We start from the raw sequence: 21,302 nt of genomic DNA on the forward strand, positions 1-21,302 counted from the left end.
AGGGGAGGTTCCAAAGACTCTAAGGATTTCTTGGATAATCATATAAGTCAAACCCAAGATCCACCTCTTTCCATTCAATTGGGTAGTTAGAATTGTAAAGTTCTGATATCATTAATCACTCCTTGGCCTTAAGGCTTGCAATTGTGAATATGCTATAATTCCCTTTTTAGGCATTATCATTCTCTAGCCTGGTTATATTCCAAACCGCCGGCTGAATTTGCAGCACCAGGTATTCTCAATGGGTTACCTTCCTTGGTACTAACCTGGCCCAATCATGCTTTGCTTCCAAGATCGGACGAGATTGGGCTCACACATGATGGTATGGCAGCAAATACATATTTCGATGGTCCATAATGCCAGATATTCTACCAAACCTGGACTTCCCTCAGAAGATGAACCTTCAGGGTACTACTCAGGCCCCTCCATAACCTGGGGGTATATTGGTAGATAGGAATGGAGCATATCACAAGAAAGGAGCAATTTCGTAGTATTCATTGAAGCCTTTCGGTGCCAGTGTGTCCAGTTCAAACAGCCAGAACATCTCTCTTCTTGATAGCAGATTGCCCAAATCCCCACCTCTTTCTCCCAGAGTAACGTGTTCTATTGCCTTGAAGGTGATATCTTCGGGATCCGAATTATGTTTTATTGAGAAGTGTTTGGAGACTGCATGTCCTTCAACTCTGTTTCTAATGTTCCTAATGTGCTCCTGAATTCTGATTTTTAGTGGTCTCTTGGTTTTTCCTATGTACTTGAGTCCACATGTGCACTCTAACAGGTATATCACTGATGTGGAGTTACAGTTCATAAAATTCTTTATAGTGTATTCCTTAGATCCGTCCGAATTCGTGAATGTTTTTCTCTTGGGGTGAAGAAATTTACAAATATTGCAATGTCCGCATTTATAGCTTCCATTGCACTTCAAAGTGTTCATAGTTGGTCTTTCATTTCCTTTATCCCTCAGCATACTCGGTGCCAGTAAATCTTTTAAGTTCCTTGATTTTCTATATATAATCTGTGGTTTTGTCGGTAGGATCTTTTGGAGTAAAGGATCCATCAGAAGGATATTCCAGTTTTTGTTAAGAGATTTTTTAATATGATTCTCGTGTCCATTATATGTTGTAATAAATGGTACCATTTCTTCTTTTTGTGGTTTCTCCGTCTTATATTGTAGTAGATTATTTCTCTGTAGGTTTTTCGTTTTCTGCATAGCTGTATTGATGATTGCTTCCGGATACTCTTTTTCTCTAAACCTGGTTGCATAAATATCAAGTTGTTCATTACAGACGTTAGCATTGCTGCAATTACGTTTAATTCTGTAGAACTGGGAGTATGGTATGTTGTTCTTCCATTTGTCCAGGTGACAGCTTTTGTAATGCAGGTAGCTGTTCGCATCTACTCCTTTTATAAAAAATTTTGTGCAAATTTGGTCACCTTCTGATGTTAAAATCAAATCCAAAAACTCAATACTTCTGTTGTTAAAATTTGATGTAAATTTAAGATTCATATTGTTATTTGAAATAAAAATTAAAAAATCGTTAAAAGATTCTTCCGATCCTTCCCAAATAATTAAAATATCATCAATATATCTCTTATAAAAAATGATATTGTCTTTAAAAGGGTTATTACTGTAAACATAATTCTTTTCCCAACATCCCATGAACAAATTCGCAAAGCTGGGAGCAAAAGTTGTACCCATTGCGGTTCCACAGATTTGACGATAAAATTGATTTAAAAATTTAAAATAATTATGAGTAAGTATAAAAGACATAAGATCACATAAAAACTCTTTGTGTGGAACTTCAATTTCTTCATCCAACTCTAAAAACATTCTTGATGCGTTGATACCTTTTTCATGCTCAATACATGTATATAATGATTGTACATCGATAGTTATCCAGTTATAAGTTGATCTCCATGTTATATTTTCGGTTTGCTGTAATACACTCGTAGTATCCTTTAGATAAGATTCTAGTTTGATAACATATTTTTGTAAAAAGATGTCAACATATTTGGAGAGGTTGGATGTGAGGGAGTCAATACCTGCTATTATAGGCCTCCCTGGAGGTTCTGTAAGTGACTTATGTATTTTTGGTAAAAAATAGAAAATCGGGGTTGTGGGGTTTGATTTCATTAAGAATTGAAATTCTTCTTTGGTTAAAATATTCCTCTGTAAACCAAAGAGTAGAATGATTCTAAGTTCTTCTGTATATTCTTCAACTGGATCTTTGGTCAATTTTTCATAAGAAATTTGGTCATCCAGTAATCTATGTGCTTCTTTTAAGTAGTAAGCATAATCCATGATAACCAAACCCCCCCCTTTATCAGCTGGTTTTAGAACTATCTCACGGTTTTCTTTTAAGTTTTTTAGTGCCTCCTTTTCTCTATTACTTAGATTTTGTTTTTTTATTGGTGCATAGTTTGTCTGATTATTGCAAAGGTCCTTCTTTACCATTTCATAGAAAACGTTTATGTGAGTCCCTTTTGATTCCAGTGGGTAATATGTTGATTTACCTCTAAGACCGGATTTTGAATTAGGGGCAATATAGTTCTTTAGAGGTGCTGATTCTTTTCTCAGGAAATGTCGTTTGAGTGTGAGATTTCTCACAAACTTGTTTAAATCAATAAAAGTGTCAAATTTGTTCATGCTTCTTGTCGGGGCAAAGTTCAAGCCTTTGCTTAATAACGTTATTTCAGATTTAGTGAGTGTATGCTGGGATAAATTAAATATGCCTTTGGATTTCGGATCTATTAAAAATTCCTCCTTTTTTGGTTTCTTCCTCCTGCCACCCCGTTTTCCTCTTCTTCTCTGTACCTTCGCTTCAGGGGGGAGGCTGTTTTGGTGGTTTCTCTGAACATTGGATTTTTGTTGCTTAAATGATCTTGTGCTGGTGATAAAAAAAAGCTCATTATCACTGTTTGAGTCCAGATGTTGTAATGTGGAAAACCTATTTCTAGGTTTAAGTCCTATTGGGCCAGTATAAGTAGTGGGGTCTCTGTTTCTTCTGTAGCTAAACCTTCTTGTGGGTGCTACTTTCCAGCTAAATCCTTCTCCAGACTCATATCTGGTGTTGGTTCTCTCTTTTTTCTGGAATCTCGTCCAATTCTTAACTTTATTCAACTCGTAGTCCTTCTTATCTCTAATAAACTTCTTTTCTTTGCTCTTCATGACTGATTCTTCTACTCTCTCCACCTTTCTAAGTAGTACTTTTTCATTTTCTTTGAATTCCTCTTTTTCTTTGTGTTCTTCCATCTGGGGTTCCATTCTAATGATTTCCTTCTCTAAATTTGAGAGTACTGCCTTTTTTTCCTCAATTATTAGTTTTATAAGCTCTAATGAGCATTTGTGTAAAATGTCATCCCATTTTTTTAAAAAATCTGAATTATCCAGTCCAAACGTTGGATTCTTAATAAGTCTTAGACCTCTTGGGATTCTGTTAACAGATAAATAGTGTTCCAGTCCCCTAATGTCCCACCATGCCTTTACTTCTTTTGTGAGCATTTTTTCCATTTCCCAGAACATATTATCCATGTTCTGTGTGGGGACATTTTCACATATTGGGGTGTTTTCATTGAACACTCTTTGGCATAGGTCACTCCTTTTATTCACACGATCTTTATTTCTAAACATATTAAACAAGTATAGGCAGCTATTCCCCCAATCAACACCAAAAAGAAAGAAGTATCAAGCAATAGATGGGTACAGCGCCACTACCTGTGTGACTTACTGAGTGAAACAAATAAATATTCAAATGTATAGCAACTTAGCCTATTATTTTTTTCGGCGTCCGCTCTGAGACAATAGTGTAATACTAGTGTGAGTATTTTTAAAAAGTGAAAAACAAGAGAATTGACAATCAGGTGACTAGTTTGCTAGATGTGTAAATTCACACACAGTAAAATGTACAGTAGATAAGTTAATGGTTTACAAATGTAGTTATACCTCAAACCATATAGAGGGGCGTGTTTCACGCTAATTAATAAATATAATAAACCAATAAATAGCAAAGTGCTTAGTGCAAAATATGATATATCTGATTACATCTAGATAAAAAAAAAAAAAAATTTTTGTTGAACTCATATAGACAACAAAGTGCTAGTGCAAAAATATAATGAATCTGAAACAAAGTGCTAGTGCCAAGTATAATAAAAATTATGACAATTTATTGAAAAACAGTGCACATAAAAATATATAAATAAATATGACCATAAAAACAACGACTGGCAGTAAATAGATAAAAACAAAGTAGAGGAAAGTTGATATTTTTAAGCAGCTTATCTGATTGAAGGAGAGAGGTAGTTCTCCACAGTGCATGAGGCAGCCAACAGTCCCAACGCGTTTCGTCACTATGACTTCATCAAGGGGATATTGCTTCAGTGTGGTGGTCCTGTATTCATACCACACTGAGTTCAAATGAGAGTCAGGTGTTCACCCTACTTCCTTTGTCTTAGGGAGACCTCAAAACCAAGCGATTTCATAATTCAGCAAGCCATCATTTAAAATAGTTTGTGTTACAGGGTTTCCCATAAAGAAATGTTAGTTATAAATAGTCAAACGGCGATCTTTTAAGTTCAACTTCCGCCCTTTGTGAACTGGCCTCTGCCCTTAATTGGAGCGTCACATCCGTTCCCGGCAGCTGTGTTAGACCATAGCGCGCGATCAAGCACTTCCGTTTTCTTCCTCGTGTTCCGAACTGGGCACGTCACTTCCGCCCGCCGTGTGTTGACGTGTTCGGAGGTGAGCCGTGTCACTTCCACCAACCCTTCTGTCGTTTCGCTCCAGGACGCGGCACATCACTTCCGCCCTTACTTAATAGATGTGTTGAGCTCTTCCGCCCCATTGTTTTCTCCGGACTTATTGCTTCCGCCCTTCTTGTCTATAGAATTAGTATGTTTTTTGCCCAAGTGTGAATAATGAGTAGGTGGTGTCTTCCATATTATCTGAAACTAAAATAATAAAGGATAAGCATTCCATTTAAGGAGGGTAATCTGTTTTGATGCTGGATATATAGGTTAGATCATTAAATGATTAGTCTAAGTATAACATTCTCCTTAGGCATAGATATATATTAGAATAATAATATATTAATAGTTTGATCTAAAAAACACTATGAATATGTACTGAATTGTTTTATGTATATAATTATATTGGATATTGTAAAAAGGAATTTCTTTAAAAGTTCAACCAAGAGGAGCAGAAATTCAGGGATATAATAAGTTGTGAAATGTTCTTAAGGTATGGGGATCATTCTTTCACTCTTTTCCTTGAAGAAGAGGTTCCAAAGACTCTGAAAATTTCTTGGATTTTCATATTGGTCCGACTCAGACAAACGACCTCTTTTCATCCAGTTAGATAGTTACAATCGGTTTTAAGATGTACTTGAAGTATGGGGATCATTCTTTTACTCTTTTTCTTGAAGGGGAGGTTCCAAAGACTCTAAGGATTTCTTGGATAATCATATAAGTCAAACCCAAGATCCACCTCTTTCCATTCAATTGGGTAGTTAGAATTGTAAAGTTCTGATATCATTAATCACTCCTTGGCCTTAAGGCTTGCAATTGTGAATATGCTATAATTCCCTTTTTAGGCATTATCATTCTCTAGCCTGGTTATATTCCAAACCGCCGGCTGAATTTGCAGCACCAGGTATTCTCAATGGGTTACCTTCCTTGGTACTAACCTGGCCCAATCATGCTTTGCTTCCAAGATCAGACGAGATTGGGCTCACACATGATGGTATGGCAGCAAATACATATTTCGATGGTCCATAATGCCAGATATTCTACCAAACCTGGACTTCCCTCAGAAGATGAACCTTCAGGGTACTACTCAGGCCCCTCCATAACCTGGGGGTATATTGGTAGATAGGAATGGAGCATATCACAAGAAAGGAGCAATTTCGTAGTATTCATTGAAGCCTTTCGGTGCCAGTGTGTCCAGTTCAAACAGCCAGAACATCTCTCTTCTTGATAGCAGATTGCCCAAATCCCCACCTCTTTCTCCCAGAGTAACGTGTTCTATTGCCTTGAAGGTGATATCTTCGGGATCCGAATTATGTTTTATTGAGAAGTGTTTGGAGACTGCATGTCCTTCAACTCTGTTTCTAATGTTCCTAATGTGCTCCTGAATTCTGATTTTTAGTGGTCTCTTGGTTTTTCCTATGTACTTGAGTCCACATGTGCACTCTAACAGGTATATCACTGATGTGGAGTTACAGTTCATAAAATTCTTTATAGTGTATTCCTTAGATCCGTCCGAATTCGTGAATGTTTTTCTCTTGGGGTGAAGAAATTTACAAATATTGCAATGTCCGCATTTATAGCTTCCATTGCACTTCAAAGTGTTCATAGTTGGTCTTTCATTTCCTTTATCCCTCAGCATACTCGGTGCCAGTAAATCTTTTAAGTTCCTTGATTTTCTATATATAATCTGTGGTTTTGTCGGTAGGATCTTTTGGAGTAAAGGATCCATCAGAAGGATATTCCAGTTTTTGTTAAGAGATTTTTTAATATGATTCTCGTGTCCATTATATGTTGTAATAAATGGTACCATTTCTTCTTTTTGTGGTTTCTCCGTTTTATATTGTAGTAGATTATTTCTCTGTAGGTTTTTCGTTTTCTGCATAGCTGTATTGATGATTGCTTCCGGATACTCTTTTTCTCTAAACCTGGTTGCATAATTATAAAGTTGTTCATTACAGACGTTAGCATTGCTGCAATTACGTTTAATTCTGTAGAACTGGGAGTATGGTATGTTGTTCTTCCATTTGTCCAGGTGACAGCTTTTGTAATGCAGGTAGCTGTTCGCATCTACTCCTTTTATAAAAAATTTTGTGCAAATTTGGTCACCTTCTGATGTTAAAATCAAATCCAAAAACTCAATACTTCTGTTGTTAAAATTTGATGTAAATTTAAGATTCATATTGTTATTTGAAATAAAAATTAAAAAATCGTTAAAAGATTCTTCCGATCCTTCCCAAATAATTAAAATATCATCAATATATCTCTTATAAAAAATGATATTGTCTTTAAAAGGGTTATTACTGTAAACATAATTCTTTTCCCAACATCCCATGAACAAATTCGCAAAGCTGGGAGCAAAAGTTGTACCCATTGCGGTTCCACAGATTTGACGATAAAATTGATTTAAAAATTTAAAATAATTATGAGTAAGTATAAAAGACATAAGATCACATAAAAACTCTTTGTGTGGAACTTCAATTTCTTCATCCAACTCTAAAAACATTCTTGATGCGTTGATACCTTTTTCATGCTCAATACATGTATATAATGATTGTACATCGATAGTTATCCAGTTATAAGTTGATCTCCATGTTATATTTTCGGTTTGCTGTAATACACTCGTAGTATCCTTTAGATAAGATTCTAGTTTGATAACATATTTTTGTAAAAAGATGTCAACATATTTGGAGAGGTTGGATGTGAGGGAGTCAATACCTGCTATTATAGGCCTCCCTGGAGGTTCTGTAAGTGACTTATGTATTTTTGGTAAAAAATAGAAAATCGGGGTTGTGGGGTTTGATTTCATTAAGAATTGAAATTCTTCTTTGGTTAAAATATTCCTCTGTAAACCAAAGAGTAGAATGATTCTAAGTTCTTCTGTATATTCTTCAACTGGATCTTTGGTCAATTTTTCATAAGAAATTTGGTCATCCAGTAATCTATGTGCTTCTTTTAAGTAGTAAGCATAATCCATGATAACCAAACCCCCCCCTTTATCAGCTGGTTTTAGAACTATCTCACGGTTTTCTTTTAAGTTTTTTAGTGCCTCCTTTTCTCTATTACTTAGATTTTGTTTTTTTATTGGTGCATAGTTTGTCTGATTATTGCAAAGGTCCTTCTTTACCATTTCATAGAAAACGTTTATGTGAGTCCCTTTTGATTCCAGTGGGTAATATGTTGATTTACCTCTAAGACCGGATTTTGAATTAGGGGCAATATAGTTCTTTAGAGGTGCTGATTCTTTTCTCAGGAAATGTCGTTTGAGTGTGAGATTTCTCACAAACTTGTTTAAATCAATAAAAGTGTCAAATTTGTTCATGCTTCTTGTCGGGGCAAAGTTCAAGCCTTTGCTTAATAACGTTATTTCAGATTTAGTGAGTGTATGCTGGGATAAATTAAATATGCCTTTGGATTTCGGATCTATTAAAAATTCCTCCTTTTTTGGTTTCTTCCTCCTGCCACCCCGTTTTCCTCTTCTTCTCTGTACCTTCGCTTCAGGGGGGAGGCTGTTTTGGTGGTTTCTCTGAACATTGGATTTTTGTTGCTTAAATGATCTTGTGCTGGTGATAAAAAAAGCTCATTATCACTGTTTGAGTCCAGATGTTGTAATGTGGAAAACCTATTTCTAGGTTTAAGTCCTATTGGGCCAGTATAAGTAGTGGGGTCTCTGTTTCTTCTGTAGCTAAACCTTCTTGTGGGTGCTACTTTCCAGCTAAGTCCTTCTCCAGACTCATATCTGGTGTTGGTTCTCTCTTTTTTCTGGAATCTCGTCCAATTCTTAACTTTATTCAACTCGTAGTCCTTCTTATCTCTAATAAACTTCTTTTCTTTGCTCTTCATGACTGATTCTTCTACTCTCTCCACCTTTCTAAGTAGTACTTTTTCATTTTCTTTGAATTCCTCTTTTTCTTTGTGTTCTTCCATCTGGGGTTCCATTCTAATGATTTCCTTCTCTAAATTTGAGAGTACTGCCTTTTTTTCCTCAATTATTAGTTTTATAAGCTCTAATGAGCATTTGTGTAAAATGTCATCCCATTTTTTTAAAAAATCTGAATTATCCAGTCCAAACGTTGGATTCTTAATAAGTCTTAGACCTCTTGGGATTCTGTTAACAGATAAATAGTGTTCCAGTCCCCTAATGTCCCACCATGCCTTTACTTCTTTTGTGAGCATTTTTTCCATTTCCCAGAACATATTATCCATGTTCTGTGTGGGGACATTTTCACATATTGGGGTGTTTTCATTGAACACTCTTTGGCATAGGTCACTCCTTTTATTCACACGATCTTTATTTCTAAACATATTAAACAAGTATAGGCAGCTATTCCCCCAATCAACACCAAAAAGAAAGAAGTATCAAGCAATAGATGGGTACAGCGCCACTACCTGTGTGACTTACTGAGTGAAACAAATAAATATTCAAATGTATAGCAACTTAGCCTATTATTTTTTTCGGCGTCCGCTCTGAGACAATAGTGTAATACTAGTGTGAGAATTTTTAAAAAGTGAAAAACAAGAGAATTGACAATCAGGTGACTAGTTTGCTAGATGTGTAAATTCACACACAGTAAAATGTACAGTAGATAAGTTAATGGTTTACAAATGTAGTTATACCTCAAACCATATAGAGGGGCGTGTTTCACGCTAATTAATAAATATAATAAACCAATAAATAGCAAAGTGCTTAGTGCAAAATATGATATATCTGATTACATCTAGATAAAAAAAAAAAAAAATTTTTGTTGAACTCATATAGACAACAAAGTGCTAGTGCAAAAATATAATGAATCTGAAACAAAGTGCTAGTGCCAAGTATAATAAAAATTATGACAATTTATTGAAAAACAGTGCACATAAAAATATATAAATAAATATGACCATAAAAACAACGACTGGCAGTAAATAGATAAAAACAAAGTAGAGGAAAGTTGATATTTTTAAGCAGCTTATCTGATTGAAGGAGAGAGGTAGTTCTCCACAGTGCATGAGGCAGCCAACAGTCCCAACGCGTTTCGTCACTATGACTTCATCAAGGGGATATTGCTTCAGTGTGGTGGTCCTGTATTCATACCACACTGAGTTCAAATGAGAGTCAGGTGTTCACCCTACTTCCTTTGTCTTAGGGAGACCTCAAAACCAAGCGATTTCATAATTCAGCAAGCCATCATTTAAAATAGTTTGTGTTACAGGGTTTCCCATAAAGAAATGTTAGTTATAAATAGTCAAACGGCGATCTTTTAAGTTCAACTTCCGCCCTTTGTGAACTGGCCTCTGCCCTTAATTGGAGCGTCACATCCGTTCCCGGCAGCTGTGTTAGACCATAGCGCGCGATCAAGCACTTCCGTTTTCTTCCTCGTGTTCCGAACTGGGCACGTCACTTCCGCCCGCCGTGTGTTGACGTGTTTGGAGGTGAGCCGTGTCACTTCCACCAACCCTTCTGTCATTTCGCTCCAGGACGCGGCACATCACTTCCGCCCTTACTTAATAGATGTGTTGAGCTCTTCCGCCCCATTGTTTTCTCCGGACTTATTGCTTCCGCCCTTCTTGTCTATAGAATTAGTATGTTTTTTGCCCAAGTGTGAATAATGAGTAGGTGGTGTCTTCCATATTATCTGAAACTAAAATAATAAAGGATAAGCATTCCATTTAAGGAGGGTAATCTGTTTTGATGCTGGATATATAGGTTAGATCATTAAATGATTAGTCTAAGTATAACATTCTCCTTAGGCATAGATATATATTAGAATAATAATATATTAATAGTTTGATCTAAAAAACACTATGAATATGTACTGAATTGTTTTATGTATATAATTATATTGGATATTGTAAAAAGGAATTTCTTTAAAAGTTCAACCAAGAGGAGCAGAAATTCAGGGATATAATAAGTTGTGAAATGTTCTTAAGGTATGGGGATCATTCTTTCACTCTTTTCCTTGAAGAAGAGGTTCCAAAGACTCTGAAAATTTCTTGGATTTTCATATTGGTCCGACTCAGACAAACGACCTCTTTTCATCCAGTTAGATAGTTACAATCGGTTTTAAGATGTACTTGAAGTATGGGGATCATTCTTTTACTCTTTTTCTTGAAGGGGAGGTTCCAAAGACTCTAAGGATTTCTTGGATAATCATATAAGTCAAACCCAAGATCCACCTCTTTCCATTCAATTGGGTAGTTAGAATTGTAAAGTTCTGATATCATTAATCACTCCTTGGCCTTAAGGCTTGCAATTGTGAATATGCTATAATTCCCTTTTTAGGCATTATCATTCTCTAGCCTGGTTATATTCCAAACCGCCGGCTGAATTTGCAGCACCAGGTATTCTCAATGGGTTACCTTCCTTGGTACTAACCTGGCCCAATCATGCTTTGCTTCCAAGATCAGACGAGATTGGGCTCACACATGATGGTATGGCAGCAAATACATATTTCGATGGTCCATAATGCCAGATATTCTACCAAACCTGGACTTCCCTCAGAAGATGAACCTTCAGGGTACTACTCAGGCCCCTCCATAACCTGGGGGTATATTGGTAGATAGGAATGGAGCATATCACAAGAAAGGAGCAATTTCGTAGTATTCATTGAAGCCTTTCGGTGCCAGTGTGTCCAGTTCAAACAGCCAGAACATCTCTCTTCTTGATAGCAGATTGCCCAAATCCCCACCTCTTTCTCCCAGAGTAACGTGTTCTATTGCCTTGAAGGTGATATCTTCGGGATCCGAATTATGTTTTATTGAGAAGTGTTTGGAGACTGCATGTCCTTCAACTCTGTTTCTAATGTTCCTAATGTGCTCCTGAATTCTGATTTTTAGTGGTCTCTTGGTTTTTCCTATGTACTTGAGTCCACATGTGCACTCTAACAGGTATATCACTGATGTGGAGTTACAGTTCATAAAATTCTTTATAGTGTATTCCTTAGATCCGTCCGAATTCGTGAATGTTTTTCTCTTGGGGTGAAGAAATTTACAAATATTGCAATGTCCGCATTTATAGCTTCCATTGCACTTCAAAGTGTTCATAGTTGGTCTTTCATTTCCTTTATCCCTCAGCATACTCGGTGCCAGTAAATCTTTTAAGTTCCTTGATTTTCTATTTATAATCTGTGGTTTTGTCGGTAGGATCTTTTGGAGTAAAGGATCCATCAGAAGGATATTCCAGTTTTTGTTAAGAGATTTTTTAATATGATTCTCGTGTCCATTATATGTTGTAATAAATGGTACCATTTCTTCTTTTTGTGGTTTCTCCGTCTTATATTGTAGTAGATTATTTCTCTGTAGGTTTTTCGTTTTCTGCATAGCTGTATTGATGATTGCTTCCGGATACTCTTTTTCTCTAAACCTGGTTGCATAATTATAAAGTTGTTCATTACAGACGTTAGCATTGCTGCAATTACGTTTAATTCTGTAGAACTGGGAGTATGGTATGTTGTTCTTCCATTTGTCCAGGTGACAGCTTTTGTAATGCAGGTAGCTGTTCGCATCTACTCCTTTTATAAAAAATTTTGTGCAAATTTGGTCACCTTCTGATGTTAAAATCAAATCCAAAAACTCAATACTTCTGTTGTTAAAATTTGATGTAAATTTAAGATTCATATTGTTATTTGAAATAAAAATTAAAAAATCGTTAAAAGATTCTTCCGATCCTTCCCAAATAATTAAAATATCATCAATATATCTCTTATAAAAAATGATATTGTCTTTAAAAGGGTTATTACTGTAAACATAATTCTTTTCCCAACATCCCATGAACAAATTCGCAAAGCTGGGAGCAAAAGTTGTACCCATTGCGGTTCCACAGATTTGACGATAAAATTGATTTAAAAATTTAAAATAATTATGAGTAAGTATAAAAGACATAAGATCACATAAAAACTCTTTGTGTGGAACTTCAATTTCTTCATCCAACTCTAAAAACATTCTTGATGCGTTGATACCTTTTTCATGCTCAATACATGTATATAATGATTGTACATCGATAGTTATCCAGTTATAAGTTGATCTCCATGTTATATTTTCGGTTTGCTGTAATACACTCGTAGTATCCTTTAGATAAGATTCTAGTTTGATAACATATTTTTGTAAAAAGATGTCAACATATTTGGAGAGGTTGGATGTGAGGGAGTCAATACCTGCTATTATAGGCCTCCCTGGAGGTTCTGTAAGTGACTTATGTATTTTTGGTAAAAAATAGAAAATCGGGGTTGTGGGGTTTGATTTCATTAAGAATTGAAATTCTTCTTTGGTTAAAATATTCCTCTGTAAACCAAAGAGTAGAATGATTCTAAGTTCTTCTGTATATTCTTCAACTGGATCTTTGGTCAATTTTTCATAAGAAATTTGGTCATCCAGTAATCTATGTGCTTCTTTTAAGTAGTAAGCATAATCCATGATAACCAAACCCCCCCCTTTATCAGCTGGTTTTAGAACTATCTCACGGTTTTCTTTTAAGTTTTTTAGTGCCTCCTTTTCTCTATTACTTAGATTTTGTTTTTTTATTGGTGCATAGTTTGTCTGATTATTGCAAAGGTCCTTCTTTACCATTTCATAGAAAACGTTTATGTGAGTCCCTTTTGATTCCAGTGGGTAATATGTTGATTTACCTCTAAGACCGGATTTTGAATTAGGGGCAATATAGTTCTTTAGAGGTGCTGATTCTTTTCTCAGGAAATGTCGTTTGAGTGTGAGATTTCTCACAAACTTGTTTAAATCAATAAAAGTGTCAAATTTGTTCATGCTTCTTGTCGGGGCAAAGTTCAAGCCTTTGCTTAATAACGTTATTTCAGATTTAGTGAGTGTATGCTGGGATAAATTAAATATGCCTTTGGATTTCGGATCTATTAAAAATTCCTCCTTTTTTGGTTTCTTCCTCCTGCCACCCCGTTTTCCTCTTCTTCTCTGTACCTTCGCTTCAGGGGGGAGGCTGTTTTGGTGGTTTCTCTGAACATTGGATTTTTGTTGCTTAAATGATCTTGTGCTGGTGATAAAAAAAGCTCATTATCACTGTTTGAGTCCAGATGTTGTAATGTGGAAAACCTATTTCTAGGTTTAAGTCCTATTGGGCCAGTATAAGTAGTGGGGTCTCTGTTTCTTCTGTAGCTAAACCTTCTTGTGGGTGCTACTTTCCAGCTAAGTCCTTCTCCAGACTCATATCTGGTGTTGGTTCTCTCTTTTTTCTGGAATCTCGTCCAATTCTTAACTTTATTCAACTCGTAGTCCTTCTTATCTCTAATAAACTTCTTTTCTTTGCTCTTCATGACTGATTCTTCTACTCTCTCCACCTTTCTAAGTAGTACTTTTTCATTTTCTTTGAATTCCTCTTTTTCTTTGTGTTCTTCCATCTGGGGTTCCATTCTAATGATTTCCTTCTCTAAATTTGAGAGTACTGCCTTTTTTTCCTCAATTATTAGTTTTATAAGCTCTAATGAGCATTTGTGTAAAATGTCATCCCATTTTTTTAAAAAATCTGAATTATCCAGTCCAAACGTTGGATTCTTAATAAGTCTTAGACCTCTTGGGATTCTGTTAACAGATAAATAGTGTTCCAGTCCCCTAATGTCCCACCATGCCTTTACTTCTTTTGTGAGCATTTTTTCCATTTCCCAGAACATATTATCCATGTTCTGTGTGGGGACATTTTCACATATTGGGGTGTTTTCATTGAACACTCTTTGGCATAGGTCACTCCTTTTATTCACACGATCTTTATTTCTAAACATATTAAACAAGTATAGGCAGCTATTCCCCCAATCAACACCAAAAAGAAAGAAGTATCAAGCAATAGATGGGTACAGCGCCACTACCTGTGTGACTTACTGAGTGAAACAAATAAATATTCAAATGTATAGCAACTTAGCCTATTATTTTTTTCGGCGTCCGCTCTGAGACAATAGTGTAATACTAGTGTGAGAATTTTTAAAAAGTGAAAAACAAGAGAATTGACAATCAGGTGACTAGTTTGCTAGATGTGTAAATTCACACACAGTAAAATGTACAGTAGATAAGTTAATGGTTTACAAATGTAGTTATACCTCAAACCATATAGAGGGGCGTGTTTCACGCTAATTAATAAATATAATAAACCAATAAATAGCAAAGTGCTTAGTGCAAAATATGATATATCTGATTACATCTAGATAAAAAAAAAAAAAAATTTTTGTTGAACTCATATAGACAACAAAGTGCTAGTGCAAAAATATAATGAATCTGAAACAAAGTGCTAGTGCCAAGTATAATAAAAATTATGACAATTTATTGAAAAACAGTGCACATAAAAATATATAAATAAATATGACCATAAAAACAACGACTGGCAGTAAATAGATAAAAACAAAGTAGAGGAAAGTTGATATTTTTAAGCAGCTTATCTGATTGAAGGAGAGAGGTAGTTCTCCACAGTGCATGAGGCAGCCAACAGTCCCAACGCGTTTCGTCACTATGACTTCATCAAGGGGATATTGCTTCAGTGTGGTGGTCCTGTATTCATACCACACTGAGTTCAAATGAGAGTCAGGTGTTCACCCTACTTCCTTTGTCTTAGGGAGACCTCAAAACCAAGCGATTTCATAATTCAGCAAGCCATCATTTAAAATAGTTTGTGTTACAGGGTTTCCCATAAAGAAATGTTAGTTATAAATAGTCAAACGGCGATCTTTTAAGTTCAACTTCCGCCCTTTGTGAACTGGCCTCTGCCCTTAATTGGAGCGTCACATCCGTTCCCGGCAGCTGTGTTAGACCATAGCGCGCGATCAAGCACTTCCGTTTTCTTCCTCGTGTTCCGAACTGGGCACGTCACTTCCGCCCGCCGTGTGTTGACGTGTTCGGAGGTGAGCCGTGTCACTTCCACCAACCCTTCTGTCGTTTCGCTCCAGGACGCGGCACATCACTTCCGCCCTTACTTAATAGATGTGTTGAGCTCTTCCGCCCCATTGTTTTCTCCGGACTTATTGCTTCCGCCCTTCTTGTCTATAGAATTAGTATGTTTTTTGCCCAAGTGTGAATAATGAGTAGGTGGTGTCTTCCATATTATCTGAAACTAAAATAATAAAGGATAAGCATTCCATTTAAGGAGGGTAATCTGTTTTGATGCTGGATATATAGGTTAGATCATTAAATGATTAGTCTAAGTATAACATTCTCCTTAGGCATAGATATATATTAGAATAATAATATATTAATAGTTTGATCTAAAAAACACTATGAATATGTACTGAATTGTTTTATGTATATAATTATATTGGATATTGTAAAAAGGAATTTCTTTAAAAGTTCAACCAAGAGGAGCAGAAATTCAGGGATATAATAAGTTGTGAAATGTTCTTAAGGTATGGGGATCATTCTTTCACTCTTTTCCTTGAAGAAGAGGTTCCAAAGACTCTGAAAATTTCTTGGATTTTCATATTGGTCCGACTCAGACAAACGACCTCTTTTCATCCAGTTAGATAGTTACAATCGGTTTTAAGATGTACTTGAAGTATGGGGATCATTCTTTTACTCTTTTTCTTGAAGGGGAGGTTCCAAAGACTCTAAGGATTTCTTGGATAATCATATAAGTCAAACCCAAGATCCACCTCTTTCCATTCAATTGGGTAGTTAGAATTGTAAAGTTCTGATATCATTAATCACTCCTTGGCCTTAAGGCTTGCAATTGTGAATATGCTATAATTCCCTTTTTAGGCATTATCATTCTCTAGCCTGGTTATATTCCAAACCGCCGGCTGAATTTGCAGCACCAGGTATTCTCAATGGGTTACCTTCCTTGGTACTAACCTGGCCCAATCATGCTTTGCTTCCAAGATCAGACGAGATTGGGCTCACACATGATGGTATGGCAGCAAATACATATTTCGATGGTCCATAATGCCAGATATTCTACCAAACCTGGACTTCCCTCAGAAGATGAACCTTCAGGGTACTACTCAGGCCCCTCCATAACCTGGGGGTATATTGGTAGATAGGAATGGAGCATATCACAAGAAAGGAGCAATTTCGTAGTATTCATTGAAGCCTTTCGGTGCCAGTGTGTCCAGTTCAAACAGCCAGAACATCTCTCTTCTTGATAGCAGATTGCCCAAATCCCCACCTCTTTCTCCCAGAGTAACGTGTTCTATTGCCTTGAAGGTGATATCTTCGGGATCCGAATTATGTTTTATTGAGAAGTGTTTGGAGACTGCATGTCCTTCAACTCTGTTTCTAATGTTCCTAATGTGCTCCTGAATTCTGATTTTTAGTGGTCTCTTGGTTTTTCCTATGTACTTGAGTCCACATGTGCACTCTAACAGGTATATCACTGATGTGGAGTTACAGTTCATAAAATTCTTTATAGTGTATTCCTTAGATCCGTCCGAATTCGTGAATGTTTTTCTCTTGGGGTGAAGAAATTTACAAATATTGCAATGTCCGCATTTATAGCTTCCATTGCACTTCAAAGTGTTCATAGTTGGTCTTTCATTTCCTTTATCCCTCAGCATACTCGGTGCCAGTAAATCTTTTAAGTTCCTTGATTTTCTATATATAATCTGTGGTTTTGTCGGTAGGATCTTTTGGAGTAAAGGATCCATCAGAAGGATATTCCAGTTTTTGTTAAGAGATTTTTTAATATGATTCTCGTGTCCATTATATGTTGTAATAAATGGTACCATTTCTTCTTTTTGTGGTTTCTCCGTTTTATATTGTAGTAGATTATTTCTCTGTAGGTTTTTCGTTTTCTGCATAGCTGTATTGATGATTGCTTCCGGATACTCTTTTTCTCTAAACCTGGTTGCATAATTATAAAGTTGTTCATTACAGACGTTAGCATTGCTGCAATTACGTTTAATTCTGTAGAACTGGGAGTATGGTATGTTGTTCTTCCATTTGTCCAGGTGACAGCTTTTGTAATGCAGGTAGCTGTTCGCATCTACTCCTTTTATAAAAAATTTTGTGCAAATTTGGTCACCTTCTGATGTTAAAATCAAATCCAAAAACTCAATACTTCTGTTGTTAAAATTTGATGTAAATTTAAGATTCATATTGTTATTTGAAATAAAAATTAAAAAATCGTTAAAAGATTCTTCCGATCCTTCCCAAATAATTAAAATATCATCAATATATCTCTTATAAAAAATGATATTGTCTTTAAAAGGGTTATTACTGTAAACATAATTCTTTTCCCAACATCCCATGAACAAATTCGCAAAGCTGGGAGCAAAAGTTGTACCCATTGCGGTTCCACAGATTTGACGATAAAATTGATTTAAAAATTTAAAATAATTATGAGTAAGTATAAAAGACATAAGATCACATAAAAACTCTTTGTGTGGAACTTCAATTTCTTCATCCAACTCTAAAAACATTCTTGATGCGTTGATACCTTTTTCATGCTCAATACATGTATATAATGATTGTACATCGATAGTTATCCAGTTATAAGTTGATCTCCATGTTATATTTTCGGTTTGCTGTAATACACTCGTAGTATCCTTTAGATAAGATTCTAGTTTGATAACATATTTTTGTAAAAAGATGTCAACATATTTGGAGAGGTTGGATGTGAGGGAGTCAATACCTGCTATTATAGGCCTCCCTGGAGGTTCTGTAAGTGACTTATGTATTTTTGGTAAAAAATAGAAAATCGGGGTTGTGGGGTTTGATTTCATTAAGAATTGAAATTCTTCTTTGGTTAAAATATTCCTCTGTAAACCAAAGAGTAGAATGATTCTAAGTTCTTCTGTATATTCTTCAACTGGATCTTTGGTCAATTTTTCATAAGAAATTTGGTCATCCAGTAATCTATGTGCTTCTTTTAAGTAGTAAGCATAATCCATGATAACCAAACCCCCCCCTTTATCAGCTGGTTTTAGAACTATCTCACGGTTTTCTTTTAAGTTTTTTAGTGCCTCCTTTTCTCTATTACTTAGATTTTGTTTTTTTATTGGTGCATAGTTTGTCTGATTATTGCAAAGGTCCTTCTTTACCATTTCATAGAAAACGTTTATGTGAGTCCCTTTTGATTCCAGTGGGTAATATGTTGATTTACCTCTAAGACCGGATTTTGAATTAGGGGCAATATAGTTCTTTAGAGGTGCTGATTCTTTTCTCAGGAAATGTCGTTTGAGTGTGAGATTTCTCACAAACTTGTTTAAATCAATAAAAGTGTCAAATTTGTTCATGCTTCTTGTCGGGGCAAAGTTCAAGCCTTTGCTTAATAACGTTATTTCAGATTTAGTGAGTGTATGCTGGGATAAATTAAATATGCCTTTGGATTTCGGATCTATTAAAAATTCCTCCTTTTTTGGTTTCTTCCTCCTGCCACCCCGTTTTCCTCTTCTTCTCTGTACCTTCGCTTCAGGGGGGAGGCTGTTTTGGTGGTTTCTCTGAACATTGGATTTTTGTTGCTTAAATGATCTTGTGCTGGTGATAAAAAAAGCTCATTATCACTGTTTGAGTCCAGATGTTGTAATGTGGAAAACCTATTTCTAGGTTTAAGTCCTATTGGGCCAGTATAAGTAGTGGGGTCTCTGTTTCTTCTGTAGCTAAACCTTCTTGTGGGTGCTACTTTCCAGCTAAGTCCTTCTCCAGACTCATATCTGGTGTTGGTTCTCTCTTTTTTCTGGAATCTCGTCCAATTCTTAACTTTATTCAACTCGTAGTCCTTCTTATCTCTAATAAACTTCTTTTCTTTGCTCTTCATGACTGATTCTTCTACTCTCTCCACCTTTCTAAGTAGTACTTTTTCATTTTCTTTGAATTCCTCTTTTTCTTTGTGTTCTTCCATCTGGGGTTCCATTCTAATGATTTCCTTCTCTAAATTTGAGAGTACTGCCTTTTTTTCCTCAATTATTAGTTTTATAAGCTCTAATGAGCATTTGTGTAAAATGTCATCCCATTTTTTTAAAAAATCTGAATTATCCAGTCCAAACGTTGGATTCTTAATAAGTCTTAGACCTCTTGGGATTCTGTTAACAGATAAATAGTGTTCCAGTCCCCTAATGTCCCACCATGCCTTTACTTCTTTTGTGAGCATTTTTTCCATTTCCCAGAACATATTATCCATGTTCTGTGTGGGGACATTTTCACATATTGGGGTGTTTTCATTGAACACTCTTTGGCATAGGTCACTCCTTTTATTCACACGATCTTTATTTCTAAACATATTAAACAAGTATAGGCAGCTATTCCCCCAATCAACACCAAAAAGAAAGAAGTATCAAGCAATAGATGGGTACAGCGCCACTACCTGTGTGACTTACTGAGTGAAACAAATAAATATTCAAATGTATAGCAACTTAGCCTATTATTTTTTTCGGCGTCCGCTCTGAGACAATAGTGTAATACTAGTGTGAGTATTTTTAAAAAGTGAAAAACAAGAGAATTGACAATCAGGTGACTAGTTTGCTAGATGTGTAAATTCACACACAGTAAAATGTACAGTAGATAAGTTAATGGTTTACAAATGTAGTTATACCTCAAACCATATAGAGGGGCGTGTTTCACGCTAATTAATAAATATAATAAACCAATAAATAGCAAAGTGCTTAGTGCAAAATATGATATATCTGATTACATCTAGATAAAAAAAAAAAAAAAATTTTTGTTGAACTCATATAGACAACAAAGTGCTAGTGCAAAAATATAATGAATCTGAAACAAAGTGCTAGTGCCAAGTATAATAAAAATTATGACAATTTATTGAAAAACAGTGCACATAAAAATATATAAATAAATATGACCATAAAAACAACGACTGGCAGTAAATAGATAAAAACAAAGTAGAGGAAAGTTGATATTTTTAAGCAGCTTATCTGATTGAAGGAGAGAGGTAGTTCTCCACAGTGCATGAGGCAGCCAACAGTCCCAACGCGTTTCGTCACTATGACTTCATCAAGGGGATATTGCTTCAGTGTGGTGGTCCTGTATTCATACCACACTGAGTTCAAATGAGAGTCAGGTGTTCACCCTACTTCCTTTGTCTTAGGGAGACCTCAAAACCAAGCGATTTCATAATTCAGCAAGCCATCATTTAAAATAGTTTGTGTTACAGGGTTTCCCATAAAGAAATGTTAGTTATAAATAGTCAAACGGCGATCTTTTAAGTTCAACTTCCGCCCTTTGTGAACTGGCCTCTGCCCTTAATTGGAGCGTCACATCCGTTCCCGGCAGCTGTGTTAGACCATAGTGCGCGATCAAGCACTTCCGTTTTCTTCCTCGTGTTCCGAACTGGGCACGTCACTTCCGCCCGCCGTGTGTTGACGTGTTCGGAGGTGAGCCGTGTCACTTCCACCAACCCTTCTGTCATTTCGCTCCAGGACGCGGCACATCACTTCCGCCCTTACTTAATAGATGTGTTGAGCTCTTCCGCCCCATTGTTTTCTCCGGACTTATTGCTTCCGCCCTTCTTGTCTATAGAATTAGTATGTTTTTTGCCCAAGTGTGAATAATGAGTAGGTGGTGTCTTCCATATTATCTGAAACTAAAATAATAAAGGATAAGCATTCCATTTAAGGAGGGTAATCTGTTTTGATGCTGGATATATAGGTTAGATCATTAAATGATTAGTCTAAGTATAACATTCTCCTTAGGCATAG

General features: G+C 36.0%; 4 pseudogenes; all 4 read right to left on the reverse strand.

Moving 5' to 3' along the window:
- Positions 1 to 214: 214 nt before the first annotated feature.
- On the reverse strand, positions 215 to 333 carry LOC148509444 (5S ribosomal RNA; annotated as a pseudogene).
- A 5,296-nt stretch (positions 334 to 5,629) lies between these two features.
- On the reverse strand, positions 5,630 to 5,748 carry LOC148509445 (5S ribosomal RNA; annotated as a pseudogene).
- Positions 5,749 to 11,043: 5,295 nt separating this feature from the next.
- LOC148509446 (5S ribosomal RNA) lies at positions 11,044 to 11,162 on the reverse strand (annotated as a pseudogene).
- Positions 11,163 to 16,457: 5,295 nt separating this feature from the next.
- On the reverse strand, positions 16,458 to 16,576 carry LOC148509447 (5S ribosomal RNA; annotated as a pseudogene).
- Between the last annotated feature and the right edge of the window lie 4,726 nt (positions 16,577 to 21,302).

The sequence above is a fragment of the Taudactylus pleione genome, unplaced genomic scaffold (assembly GCF_031769625.1).
Source record: "Taudactylus pleione unplaced genomic scaffold, aTauple2 ptg000326l, whole genome shotgun sequence".
In the NCBI taxonomy this organism is placed as follows: Eukaryota; Metazoa; Chordata; class Amphibia; order Anura; family Myobatrachidae; genus Taudactylus; species Taudactylus pleione.